The sequence below is a fragment of the Physeter macrocephalus genome, chromosome 14 (genome assembly GCF_002837175.3).
Source record: "Physeter macrocephalus isolate SW-GA chromosome 14, ASM283717v5, whole genome shotgun sequence".
NCBI lineage: Eukaryota > Metazoa > Chordata > Mammalia > Artiodactyla > Physeteridae > Physeter > Physeter macrocephalus.
The window spans coordinates 120,635,134-120,646,737 of record NC_041227.1 but is presented as its reverse complement, the minus strand read 5'-3'; the positions used below and the strand labels follow the sequence as shown (position 1 = coordinate 120,646,737).

Genomic DNA, 11,604 nt, shown 5'->3' with positions numbered 1-11,604 from the left:
TGGCTCACGGGCCCAGCCGCTCTGCGGCATGTGGGATCCTCCCAGACCGGGGCGCGAACCTGGTTCCCCTGCATCGGCAGGCGGACGCGCAACCGCTGCGCCACCAGGGAAGCCCCCACAATATCTTTTATTCTAAGTATTCTAATTTTTTTTATAGTTAAAATACTTCTTTCATAAAATGGTGCTGAGAGAAAAATGATGGATTTTTTTTTTAATGTCCTTACTTGGCATTCTAAAATATGTTTGCAACTCTAGTCCGATTCCTTTTTTATTCTGACAATTCAGGGGTTGATGGAAGCTTGCCCCACTGGCGTGCCAAGCAGACGCTGATCTCTTAGGTTCCTGAGTCTTTCCTGCCATTCGTTCCTTCTGTCTGCAATGCTCACCCCCTGACCCAGTGCTGGTCATCACCCACCATGCCTCAGGCCTGACCTTCCTTCCCCAAAAGCAGGTCTGCAGGACCATCATATTCACATTTCCTGAGCCTGGTGCAGGCCCAGCCACCCATGTACTTGGAGGTTTGCTGAGAGCCTGACTAGAATGAATGAATTCCAGCCTTCTTTGCAGCAGGCTGAGTGTGTGGTGGTGAGGGGCAGTGGGTGGAGGTGTCCAGGCTTCCGCTGGCCTCAGCTGTCAGGCCGGGGCACGGCCAGCTCTCTCCTGCTCTGAAGGCCCAGTTGGGTGCCAGCGACTCTTCCCCAACCCCAGTGAGGCCCAGCTCAGACCTCGGAATCCTAACAGGCCCTAAAGCGCTACCCGGCACCTGTGTGTATATCACTCATTGTTCCCAGGGGGGCCAGGAAACCAAGTGAAACCACCCTTGCCCTGAAATGCTGGAGATCATCATCTCCCTCCTGGAAGCCCAGGAAACGTCAGGTCAGACAGGAAAACAGAGGTGGAGGGAAAGGGGAGAGACCGAGAGAGAAACTAAGAAAGAGAGAGACAGTCAGGGGAAACAAAACAAGGCCTGTTGTGGCAGCAGAGAGGGCAACGTGGGGGACCCACAGAGAAGGGGGTCAGGAAGGACAGCTGTCATTGGAACGGTGGGCAGCGGAAGCCTGGAGCCGGGGGTCTGGACAGCCTCCTGCTGGGCTGGGGAGAGGCACCCTCCTGCTGCCCTCTAATACGGTCTCCATCACGGGACCCAGAACGCAGGAGGCAAATGCACCTTTGGGGTCTGCCCCCACCTTTACATGTCCAGGGCCCAGCAAGGCCCTCTGAATGCCCAGGGCCCCTGAAAGGCCTGCAGCCCCCCTGCCATCTCCAGCAGCATCCTGGTCTCCACATCCCTTCCCTGGGACCCTTCAATAATCAAACTCCCTGGAAGGCATCAAGGATGGGTCAGAGGAGGGGCCCCTAAGGGAGAAAATGACATTTTGTTCTTTAGTTAACTTGGAGTAGTTTGCTTTGCTTTAGCAGGTATCACTTGAGAAGGCCTTTTTTTTTTTGGCCGCGCCACACGGCATGCAGGACCTTAGTTCCCCATCCAGGGATCGAACCTGCACCCCCTGCAATGGAAGCGCGGAGTCTTAACCACCGGGCCGCCAGGGAAGTCCTGAGAGGGCCTTTTATGCAGACATCAAGAAGAAAGTCTGGGGCTTCCCTGGTGGTGCAGTGGTTGAGAATCTGCCTGCTAATGAAGGGGACACAGGTTCGAGCCCTGGTCTGGGAAGATCAATAAGCCCGTGCGCCACAACTACTGAGCCCACATGCCACAACTACTGAAGCCAGCGTGCCTAGAGCCCGTGCTCCGCAACAAGAGAAGCCACTGCGATGAGAAGCCCGTGCACCGCAACGAAGAGGACCCCCCGCTCGCCGCCACTAGAGAAAGCCAGCACGCAGCAACGAAGGCCCAACGCAGCCAAAAATAAATAAATAAAATAAAATAAATTTATTAAAAAAAAAAAGAAGAAAGTCTGTTGACGAGATGGAGGCAGTGGCCTTCTGTGGCTGGGCAGAGGCCACCTCAGGTCACGCCCCCTTGAGAGGGGGGTGGGTGGGTTGACCAATGTGCATAAGAGGAAGAAAGAACCTGAGCTGAGACCCTTTTGCCTTAGCAGACCTTCTCCGATGGCCAGCTGGCCAGGGAGACGCTGGGGCTGCTGGGGAGAAACCTCTGTGGAGGAACGTGGATGGGGCGGGGCTCCGCGGAGGGCCCAGTCGGACTCAGTCATCTTGCGGGGTAGCTCAGTCATCTTGCAGTGAACAGCACATGACGGCTGCTGACCTGGCCACCTGAGCGCTGCAGGGAGGCCATGGGGGGCGGGAAACAGAGCACGGGGTCTCTCAAGAGCTTAGAAGCTGGGCTCACTGGCATGGCACCATTGGTCTTGACTCCGTGGCCAGCTGAAGCCAGGACTGAGCCCTGGGCCAAAATAAGCTCTTGGAGGTGCCTGGGTTTATCAGATGAAGGGAGGCCTGTGGAAGCGGAGGAAAACTCCTCAAGATGGATCACAGCACTCAAAGTTACACCCGTTTGGACTTGACATTGCCTTCCAAGCTGTGAAGGTACCACAGACAATGGGATGTCGGGATGGATAATGACTCCAAGCAGTATCCTTGCCTTCCAATAGCCTTAGTCCGTGGAATCTAAGAGATGACACTTAGGGTCATCATTTATGGGCCCTGGAGCTTTGGGGTGAGCTACCCAGAAGCCTACCCAGAAGACCTGAGCTATCCGTTGCTGTAGGAGCAGGAGGGTCTAGCTCTGGCCCCTTGTATCCCTTCAAGAGCAGGAGGCATGACTGCCCCATAGGAGGCCATGAGGCAAGAGACTAGGGGACCAGCTGAGGGGCGTGGTTCTCCCTGGCACCAGCCCACCTCTTAGGGTCTCCCACTGGCTGGGAGGGATCAGAGGAGTGTGGCTTCTTGCGTGAGGGAAGTTCTGAGCTGAGGTCAGGGCACCTTCTAATCTAATCTGCTCTCAAATCAAGGACCAGCTGGCCCGATAGGAGCACTCAGGCAGGAGGTGATGGCCAAGTTCAAGAGAAGTATAAAGGATGAGGGGAGGGGCAGAGCAGAGCAGGGCAAAGTGAGACCTCTGCCTCAGGACAAGCAGGCTGCTGGCTGGCTGTGACCTCGGAAGAGTCACCAGCCTCAGTGCCCTCATCAGGGGCCATGCCTGACCCGTCCTCCCCTTCGTCCTGCTCCTATGGGTTCAGCTGCATCCTGCTCTGCAAGAGGGTCATCACAAAGCTACAGCTGGGAAACACTGCCTGTGCCTTTGCGCATCTCCCGCTAGGGGCATCCTCGGGGCCGTGGCTTTGTCACCCCACACCTTTGGCTCAGAGTGGCCTCCACATCCTCAGCACACTCCTAGCATGAGGAGTGTGGCTGAGAAACAGGGGGTGTGGAGCCAGAGCTGGAGTAGCTGTAGGAGCCAAGATGAGCACTCAGCTGTCACAGGCTCTGAACAAAGTGCAGGAGTCCTGGCCCTGCACGGCTTATGGCTGGTTAGTGGAGGCCATTAGATGGCTGTCATCAGCAGCTCATGCCCTCCCCCTTCAGGCCTCTGCTGATACCACCCCAAGCTTTAGCCAGTCCTCACCCACCGCCTCACACCCTTGCCCTCCGGGGTCTTTCTTGCTCTCCACAACGCGCCTAGCACTCACATATTAGGTCTTCAATGTTTGTTGACTGAGGCTCAATGACTGATGGACTCGGAGAGAAGTGGGGAGGTGGGATTGAGGACACGACTGGGAAACACACCTCCTCATGGTTTCTTGTCTGGAGGGGAGCGCTGGCCTGGGGGGATGTCATGCCGGGGCTGGGCTCCAGTCCCTCCTTCTCGGGCCGTACCACCAGCCACAGGTAAACCTGGGCTGGACCAGGGGAGCTTGGTGGTGCCCTACTGATCGGGACTGGTGTCTGGATTCTCCAGTGGGTGACAGACATGGCACTGCTCAGACACAACCATGTGCCTACAGACACTTCTTAGACGCCCCAGGAGCCTCTGGTGGGGTCCCTGCTGCACACCTCACATCTTCAACCTCTGCCCTCTCTAACGACCTGTTTACATCCCTGCGTTCTTGTCTGCACACGTGGCTGATTTCTCCTGGGTTGGCGAGGAGGCGTGTTGGAGGGCAGGGTGGAACGGAGATGGCCATGCACATTCCCGTACTGGGACCTTTGTCCTCTTCCCTCCTCTTTCCTCGGCTGGAGTTACCTTGCTCCGGACCTTCACGTGGCTGCACCCTCACTTCTCTCTCCTCAGACAACCTTTACTAGCACCCCTCAACAACAGCCCTCCTCCCCAGACACTCCGTCTCTTTCCCCTGCTTAATTTTCTTTGTATCATCTGTTACTACATGCAATTAGGTTTCTTTGTATGTGTGTGTTGTTTGTTTGTTTACCTTTTAATTATCTGTCTCCCCCACTTCAGGTAAGTTACATGAAAGCGGGGACCTTGTCTGTCTTACGGATTACTGTCTCTCCAGGGCCTGGAACAATGTCCGGCATAGGCAGATGCCCAATAAACCTTTGGTGAAAGAAAGAAAGGAAAGGAGGAAGGAAGGGAGGGAGGAAAAATGGACTTCCTCCTGATCCCTCCCTCCCCCAGGGGGCTGCACAGAGCACACTGAGAGGCTGGGAAAGCCCACCCCTTCCACTGCCACCCACTTCAGGTGCCCAGTGCTGTTTTGCCACCTCCTGCACTGGGCCAGTCCCCTGCACCACCCCGGCCGCCGACGCCTCCCACGTCTGTTTGCTCAGGGCCAGCAGAAGTGAAAGCTGGCCTGACTGTTTTGTTCTCATCGCTTCTCCATCCAACCTGCAGTGTACTCTTGGCTTGTGGACAGGTTACTCTTGTTTATCTAAGTCTTGTTTTCCCAGACTTGGACCAACTCTGTGGGCCAGCTGGGGCCCCACAGCCTGTGACATCCCTCAGCCCCACCCCCTCGCATTCTGGAGGTCCCACGGACTCACTGTCTTCACTGGAAGCTTTGCGGTCAGTCCCCTGCGCGCTGCCGCTCCCGCCACCATCGCTGCTGCTCTGCTGGACGCGCTGGCTGCTCCTGCTAGGGCTGCTGATTTTCTGGCCTCCTTTGCTGCCCCTGGGGCTGGAAGATAGGATTTTCCCCCTGAGTGATTATTGTTCCATTTTAAACTCATCAAAGTCGCCATGTACTTTCAGATTCAAACCAGCGTTCTTTTCCAGCAAGTTGGGGCAAGTTCCCCAGGAAGCGGGCCTGACAATGCCGCCCCCCGCTGAAGGATGCTCTCACCCTCAGAGTACAGGTCAGAGGATGTGTCCTTCGACTATTTGCCACCCGAGTGCCACGCCCACCTCCCAGAGCTGGCACAGGGCTTGGTTCAGGCATATGGATTCCTGATTCCTATTCCGGCAGTACTGGTTGGGCCTCCTCGCCTGCCTTCCAGCCAACACTCCTGCTCTCTCCCTGCTGTCCCTTCGCCAGGCTACCCCCGCTCGCCCTGCAGCTCTAGGATTCTATGCCATGCCCCAGAAGCCTTCCCTGACCCTCACATCTGGGTTAAGCGCCCTTTCTATGCACTGTTAGGGCCTGAAGAGAACAGGGCTGTGCCTGTCCTGTTCATTGTTATACCCAATGTCGCCCAGCGCCTGGCACACTGAAGGGACTAGATAAAAACTGTTGTAAAGAGTGAATGAATTGTGTGTGTTTGCATCTTACGGTGCGTTAGGACTGGGGAACCCCATCTCCAATGCCTTTGGTATTCGCTGCAGCCCAAGGTTAAAGCCTCTGGCTAAAGTGTGTGCTGAACAGGAGTTAACTGGGTGTTTCCGCCTGCTGGGGTAGGGACGCTTTGCTGGGAGGGGCCAGAACTGCTGGGAGGCCCTCTGTCCTTCCCACACAGGAGCAAGGGTAGGATTGCCAGATAAAATACAGGGCGCCCAGTTAGATTTGAATTTTGGATAAACAGCAAATACATTTTTAGTTTATTGCATGTCATACGTGGGACATACTTATGCCAAAAAAAATATTAAATTCAAATTTAACGGGGCATCCTGGGGTATTTTCCTCTTTTTAAGCCTGGGAACCCTAGCAAGGCAGACATGATCCGCCAGGTGCTAGGGGATCTGAGGTCCTTCTCCAAGGTACATTCTGTTCACTGTCTGGGTTCTTCCTGCTCTTTAAATGCTTTGGGGCAAAGAACAGGGTGAGCTCAAGGCATGGTTTCCCAGGGCTGTCAACTAGCACACTTAATCCACTGTATCTCCCTACATCTCAACCCCTGACCCAGGCTACTGGACTGGATGGTTAGGGAAAGCCTCTCTGAGGAGGGGATGTTTGAGCTGAGATTTGAAGGAATAAGCCAAGTGATGATCGGGGAAGAACGTTCCAAAGGAGAGTGGGTGTGAACTTGGTGAGTCTGAGGAACATAAAGGCTAGTGCAGTGTGGTGAGTGCAGGAAGGGAGGGGTTTACATGGAAGACCTTGGGCCACATCCTTGGTCCCCAGGAAGGGGACTTAAGCCTGCACTCCTTGCTGGTCACTGCCCCCAGCTGTAGGGTGGATGCTTCTCTGGCCTCCAAGGCTGAGTCTCAGTGGCAAAGATGGGGGAGGAAGGGAGTGAGTGTCTGCCATCTGGGGTTAGGGATTCTGGCAGCAGCGGCAAAGCCATGGGGCCTGGTGCTTGACTGCAGTTTGGTGGGATCTCCAGCTCTTTAAAATGGCGTGGAGCCATGAGTGCTTAGAGCGAAGACCCCATGTGACTGGTCCCTGTGGAAAGCCACCTCCATCCCCTCCTGAGAGCACTGCTGGGAGCCAGGTGTGCTCTCCTTTCTAGGGGAAAATGCTGCAGCCCAGGGCCACAGGGTGGGGAGGACCCAAAGGGCTCCATCCCACCTCAGCAGGAGTCTCTCTCCTGGCTTTGGAAGGGGTTGAAAGCCCTACACCAGGAAACTCAAATCAGGTCCCCAGTGAGGCTCTGCTCCTTTGTGCAGCCCTGCCCACCCCAGTCCTTCTCCTCCAAAGCCAAATACGCAGGCCAAAAAATGGGAAATGGCTCCTTTCCAAGGACTCAACTCACAAGACACTTGTTGCCTGCTCTTTGCCTGCTGGCATGTGAAGGAAGCTGTTTCTTAATTTAAAATGTCCATTAACTCCCTCCAACTGGAAAGCTACCCTAACAAAACTTCTGTTTGTGGCGGGTTTAAGCTTGGTCACTCTGAGGGCGTGGGCCCAGCTGGGTTTAACCCATCGGAAGGTGTGCCCAGGGCAGTGGGCACACGTAGGTGTCTTGCTTGAGAGTATGTTCTCTCTGTCAGGAGGTATTGGATCCCCAAGGCCCACCTTGGCCAGGGCCCTTGGGAAGCCCACAGTGCTGGGGCAGGGGGTGGGGGTGACGTCCCTTTGCGGAGGCTCTTTTATGTCTCCAGGGGAGGAAACCCCATTTCCCTACTACCACCAGGCCCTCGGTGAGTCTTGCCAGGCATCCGACAGGAAAGAACCTTTTGTTCTGAGCTTGTAGGAAGTCTGAGCTGGACTTGTTATCCACCCACAGCATTTCCTGGATAGGGGGCCTGGACGGGGCTGCATGAGGGGCTGGCTCCCAGCCTTGGCCTTGGTTCCTTCCTCTCTTAGCATCTGGGGCCGGGGAGGCTGCCCATGGCAAGGTCTAGGCCTTCACGAAAGGCTGGTGAGAACTATCTTTAGGCTGCTGGAGGGGGTGTGTGTGGGGTGGGCGCTATAGCCTGGCAAAGGCCCCTGGCTTGGGGAAAGGGGGCAAGAAACGTCACCTAGTGCGAGCGCGCTGTGTGTGTGTGTCTGTGTGTGTGTGTGTGTGTGTCGGGGGGTGCTGCGGACCTGGAGAAGGGGTGAGTCCAGCCTCCCTGCAGAGTGTGACACCTCCACCATCCGGCTGCAAGGAAGGGGCGAGTCCCTCAGGGCTGCAGGAGCGGCAAGGTAGGCCAAGGTCCGGGCCACGCCTGACACCTAGTGGCCACCTGAGCCCGGGGCAGGGCGCGGGAAGAAGTGGGGAGGGCAAGGGAAGGCGTGGAGGGCGGGAACCTGGAAGCGCGGAGACCAGGCCCGAGCAGGGGGGCCGTTCTCCCGTTCTCCCGGCCGGTATCCCCCTTCCCTCGGCCCCGGGCCCCGCCCCGGCAGCCCCGGCAGCCCATCCCCCCTCAGCCTCGCCCTCGGCCTCCAAGTCAGGCCTGGACTTGGAGGCCTCCCACACCCACGGGTGGGTCGCAGAACCCCATACGCCCCCGAACGTGGCGGACCCGGGAAGCCAGGTCGTGAGGCCCGGATTCGAAGGTTACCCGAGCTCGGGTCCGGAGGCCGGGTCACGGTGGCCGCTGTTCTCGCGCCGCAGGCTCTAGCACGCGGGCGTCAAGGATCGGGCCCGGAGTCTGGCGGGACCCTGTCCCTAGACCCGGGACCTTGGGGGGCCGGGCTCGGCCCCAGGTGCGCGGACCCGCCGGGGGCACTTCCGGTCCCCGCGCCCGCCCCCGCCCGCCCCCGCCCGCCGCGTAGTCCGCCGGGCTGCCAACCCGCTGCAGCCGCCCGGTCGCCATGGAGACGCGGTAGCTCCGAAGTCTGCGCGGCCGGCCGAACCAGCAGAACAGCCCGGGCGTGGCGTTGGCAGCTCGCGGGCCAGTGGGCAGCGCGACGCTGCGCAGCGAGGACAAGGTCCGGGCTCGACGTCCGGCCAGGTAGGTGGCCGGGACGGGTTGGGGAGAGCCGAGCCCCGGTGCAGAGTCGGGAGGGGCGCCGGGTGTGTGCGGGGGGACGGCGAGCTCAGGTGTGCCCGGCCTGCGGCGGGACCGCGCCCGCGCCGGGACAGGCCGGGATCCCGGCGCCGCAACCAGCCTTTCTCTTTCCCTCTCCTGTCGCCACACCTGACTCACCTCACCTGCTTCTCCCGGCTCGGGACCACCGAGCGAGGCCCGAGGTTAGGAGCTCATCGCACTCCTGCCTGGAGCTGTCAGCCGTCGGCCCCGGGTCTGCCTCTGTGCCCAGTCTCTGCGGAAGTTAGCACGGAGCGGCAGGTGATCCCAAGTTTATGCACGGCGTAATGTTTTGCCCTACTCTAGAAACCAGGTGGCATAGAAGCGGATCAACCAACATTTGCCACGACTGTTCTTTTGAAACCTGAGACAGAGCTGCCAAACTGCTTTGCTAGTGGCGGGGCCTCCCTCCCTCTGCCTCTTTCCTCTTGGGGTGAGATGTCTAGCTAGTAGAGCCCTTCCTTGTTCTTCTCCAACATCTCCAGCCTCTTGATGTGCAAGGAGTTTCCCGTTTGGGAAATCCTTACTCCTTGGGTTGGCCTTGGTAGCCCCTGAACTGTGTGGGTACAGGGGATGCAGAACTGAGATGAGGAAGGGATCTGCTGCTGCCTTTGACACCTGGGAATGGTGGGGGGTATGTCCCCTCTCTGCCTGCCCTTCCCCCCAGGGCACCACAGAGAGGAGGATCCAGGTGGACCCTGGAGTCCCAGACATGTCTTTAGAAGCTGGCACCCTTCCCAAGTCTTTCTCCCTTCTGGTTGCCCCTCTCCACTCTCACGCTACCTTGGCTTTGAGGATTTTTCTAAGACTCATTAAATGAAGCTCTATCTTATCTGGATTCTGTTCCTTCGTTTTCTTTCTTTTTTTTAATATAAATTCATTTATTTTATTTTATTTTTGGCTGCGTTGGGTCTTCGTTGCTGCGCGCGGGCTTTCTCTAGTTGCAGCGAGCGGGGGCTACTCTTCATGGCGGTGCGCAGGCTTCTCATTGCAGTGGCTTCTCTCGTGGTGGAGCACGGGCTCTAGGCACGTGGGCTAAGTAGCTGTGGCTCACGGGCTTAGTTGCTCCACAGCATGTGGGATCTTCCAGGACCAGGGCTCGAACCTGTGTGCCCCGCATTGGCAGGCAGATTCTTAACCACTGCACCACCAGGGAAGCCCAGTTCCTTCATTTTCATAGCAAATGGAAAACAAAACCAACAACAACAACACCCCACAGAGCTGTGCTACCTTCTCATACATATCTTGATTTCTCCTGTGAAACTGGATTGAGGCAGAAAATATAGGCAACTTGTAAATGCCAAGGGGAGCCCCATACAGAGAAAGGGCTGCTACAGCCCTGCCCCCGGGGCAGGAGGAGCCTCCTGGACCTGAGTGGATGCCCTGCTTGTCCCACTTTTTCCCTGCCTGTGCCACCTTCCCTTGGCGGGCAGAGCTTGGGTGGCTTCTAATACAAAGTGGTTCAGCAGCACTAGAAGAATTTGGTGGAGGAATTCACCCCACATCCAGGGGTTTCTGCCCAGTGGGGGGATTCATGGTAGACAGAAGGCGGGGTATGGATTTATTAGAGGGAGTTGTGCTGTCTGCTGCCATCTGGCTCTCTGTGGCCCCAAACCTCATGTGTCAGCAGCTTCGGATGCATGACTCTTCCTAAGGTGCTATTAGGAACAGGTTTAGTTTTTGTTAGATTGCTATTTAACTGAATACCTACTATGTGGCAGGCAGTGTGCTAGGCACTGGTACATATTTATCCTGTTTAATCTTTGCTACAGGCCAGTAAGCTGGATCTCAGCATCCCCCTACCTTATGGAAGAGGAAGCAGGCTCAGAGAGGGTGCTTGTCCTCCCCCCACCCCGGGCGCACACAGTCATGAGCAGTGGGGCTGGCTTTGAAATCATATGCGTCTGACCAGGGCTTCATTGTGACTTTCCCCTTCCTCCATAAAAAAAATAAAGAGAATTATATTTTACAACCATATTGGTATAAAGGTGAATATAATCCAGGCTGGATTAAAAATTAAAATATTTTCTTCAACCCTAGAAGTTTGTTTTTTCTTATGATTTTAACAGAAATCAAAACATTTTTTGTGAGTCCCTACAAGTACGGGGAGCCCCGACACTGAGCCCCTGGGCCCAGTGGAGAACTGGGCTCAGTGTCTGACTTCAAGCTTTCTACACAGGGGTTACTTGGGTGTGGGTAGTAAGAACGTGCCCCGCCTAACAGCTCAGCCCTCATTTTGCCTTTTCTTTGATCACATTCGAGGACATTCTAGGACAACTGAGTCGTTTCTCCCCTTCACCCATCAAGAAAAGATCTAGCCGCCAACACAATCTTTTCTAACCCAATTAAAACCCTGCTTCGGATAAGGAGGCTGTGGTCAGGCCAGGCTCCCTGCTTCCAGGCTGTGGGACTTGTGCGGTGTCTGGTCCCCATAATGAGATTAGGCCTAGTGGCCTTTCAGTGAAACCCCCTGGGCTCAGGGAGGGAGAGAGATGCTCGTTAGCACGTTCAAGCCCTGCGGCAGCTCCTGGCCCTGGTTGATCACATTAAGTGGAGTCTGGCTGCAGGTGTGTGTGGGAGGGGAGGGGTGACCGTCACAGCCCAAGGTTCCAAAAGCTGCCAGAGATCTGACATCCGCATCCTGTGCTCTGACAGGAAGGAGGGTGGCCGGGTAAGGATCCACAAGAGCTCACCCTGGTTCTGAGACTGTGGTCTACTGGGCTGAGGAAGCCTTTGGGCGTGTAGATGGGCTGCTTCCAGACTGTTGACACTGCTGCCTGTACTGCTGCACTGGGAACACAGGAGATCCCAAAGCAGCCAGTGTTCTGAGGTTCCACAGGAAGGAAGGAAAGGAGGAAGGAAGGAAGGAAGGAAGGAAGGAAGGAAGGGCGGAA

The 11,604-nt window shown here is 56.5% G+C and overlaps 1 protein-coding gene and 1 long non-coding RNA gene across 11 annotated transcripts in view; one reads left to right on the top strand and one right to left on the bottom strand.

Moving 5' to 3' along the window:
* The window catches only part of LOC102979377 (uncharacterized), a 17,203-nt gene extending 8,795 nt beyond the window's left edge, over positions 1-8,408 (bottom strand). Inside the window, exons 1-4 of one of the 4 annotated variants that reach the window (XR_003683230.1) lie at positions 8,243-8,408; positions 4,924-5,057; positions 4,353-4,477; positions 914-1,356 (exon numbers count right to left, since the gene is read on the bottom strand). This is a non-coding gene — a long non-coding RNA (uncharacterized lncRNA). Of the gene's footprint in view, positions 1-913; positions 1,357-1,800; positions 2,501-4,352; positions 4,478-4,923; positions 5,058-8,242 lie in introns of those variants that run through there. The other 3 variants (XR_003683228.2, XR_003683229.2, XR_447544.4) reach the window with 3 other exon arrangements.
* Positions 8,409-8,527: 119 nt separating this feature from the next.
* The window catches only part of CYB561 (cytochrome b561), a 12,815-nt gene continuing 9,738 nt past the window's right edge, over positions 8,528-11,604 (top strand). For 5 of the 7 annotated variants that reach the window (XM_028499706.2, XM_055090453.1, XM_055090455.1 and 2 more), the window contains exon 1: positions 8,528-8,971. The gene's annotated coding sequence lies outside the window, so the exon portion shown is untranslated. The remainder of the gene's footprint in view (positions 8,972-11,604) is intronic. The other 2 variants (XM_055090457.1, XM_055090454.1) reach the window with 1 other exon arrangement.